This window comes from Cupressus sempervirens, chromosome 10 (genome assembly GCF_028749045.1).
Source record: "Cupressus sempervirens isolate cs-2001-9-10 chromosome 10, ASM2874904v1, whole genome shotgun sequence".
Classification (NCBI taxonomy): Eukaryota; Viridiplantae; Streptophyta; class Pinopsida; order Cupressales; family Cupressaceae; genus Cupressus; species Cupressus sempervirens.
In genome coordinates, this window is record NC_143127.1 from 158,811,308 (window position 1) to 158,813,301 (window position 1,994).

Here is a 1,994-nt window from a genome sequence, read left to right on the forward strand (position 1 = left end):
TTATTTCCCTCCTTCCCTCATAGCGATCTTCGCCTCGCCCTTCATTTCTCTCATTTTCTCCCTCGCTTTTCTTCCCTCCTCTCCTTTCATCAATTCCCTCACTGCCCTTTCCACTTCTTCTCTCTTCACAAATCCCTCCTTGTCCATCTGCAAAGCTATGGCTACCTCAATCTGCTTCACCAGTATGGCCTTGTTCATCCCCTGTTCTGCAAACAGAGGCCAGGCGATCATGGGAACTCCATGACATACGCTCTCCAGCGTAGAATTCCACCCGCAGTGAGAAAGAAAGCCTCCCGTAGATGGATGAGAAAGGATCCGTATTTGAGGAGCCCAATTCGGAAGCACGAACCCACGGTCGCAGGTTCGACTCCCAAGGCCCTCCGGTAAAAGCTGAGAAATGTCAGTTTCCAGAAAAGAAGAGTCCCCTGTTTTGTGCCCGCGCAACACCGACAAGAATCTGCAGCCGCTGGAAGTCCAATCGCCAGATCTGTAATCTGGTCCCTAGATAGAACGCTAAAGCTTCCAAATGCCACAAACAGAACTAACGAAGGAGGCTGCTCATCCAGCCATTTGAGGCATCGGGATTCATCGGGAGCAATTTCAGAGTCCGTGAACATCAAGGGCCTACTGGATAGATTGGAGGGGTTGCAGAGCTGCTTAGGGTTTCTAGGGCTTCCTCCTCAAGCTCTGCAAAGGTGTTTATGAAAACCCCTGATGTTTCTTTCAAACGGGATGCATGGTATAAAAACCATTTAAGCCAGGATTCCGACTTCTCTTGTACGGGAGCGAGCAGATCTCTTGCAGTAATCGGCGGGAGCCCCGGTATCTCTACTTCAAAATCGGCGTCTTTAAATGAAACCTCGCTAATCTTGGCAACGAGCTGTGGAAGATGTAACATGAAGCAAACAGAAGCAGCAGAGGCGGGAACGAATATATAACTTGGCATTTTCAACTAGGCGGTAACGTCAAGTAGCTCCGACCAGAAGAGGTCTATAATAAAAGCAGAGATGGGCAAAGATGAACGGGACGATTGGAAAATATTTTCAATGTGTGGTTTCATTCTCAACACGAACTTGGAAAGGCGTATTTCTATTTTCTTGTTTTGCTCGTCTTCATCCGGAGTGATTTGAGGAATCTCTGCAAAGCGGATATCCAGAGCAGAGGAGGTCAGTCGATCAAGCACTGCGGGTTGCTGGGAAGTCCACATCCACCTGCTGATGATGAGAGTGATTGAGAAGCCATGAATCTCACAGAGCCTCTTCGCAAATTCCGCTAATGGAAGGAAATGCCCCATCCCCCCGCTCGGGGGGAATATGGCGACGTGTGGTCGCTTCTCCATTAAAGGCAACTAATTGCTGATATTGGAATTTGTGATTTGTTAGCACCAGTACTGCCACTCGCTATACTTTTAGCAGCCTCAAGAGTTTTACTGCTACGGATGGCTTGTTGTGTATTAACATTCATCCATCTCACAAATAAGGAGGGGGGGCTGGGTTTACACATCGAATATCATCACTAGAAGGGCCCCATCCCATTTCTGGACCGGTGTTTCATCGCGTCACTCCACATGTTGATCTCTTCTTGACGAGGAGATAACAACAACAAAGTCTATAATAGGCTCAATATTGGATGGAAAGAAGAAATAAATTAAAAAACTACACGGAAACACCAAATATGAACAACACCTTACAGGTTACATGTGTTCATTCATGGCAAGCACATAGGGATGTTGCCTTACCAAACACATGTTTCTTCAAACTGTAGCCGATTCCTGCAAATGGTCATGAAGAAAGTAATATACATTCCTCCTACCCGCTCTCCACCACACTCAGGGCACTTCACATGGTGATTATGCGAGCAAGAGACATTTTTGCCCAAATAAACTTCCAGAGATTCTAGTGTGATTCTAGCTTCCTGCAACAATAACTTCTATAAAAAGAAAACAATGCTGCTACTACTACTATTTTATTCAGAAAACAACAGATATGATATGC

General features: G+C 46.0%; 1 pseudogene; it reads right to left on the reverse strand.

Annotated features, from left to right (window-relative positions):
• On the reverse strand, positions 1 to 1,460 carry LOC149533068 (UDP-glycosyltransferase 72B1 pseudogene; annotated as a pseudogene).
• Positions 1,461 to 1,994: the final 534 nt, after the last annotated feature.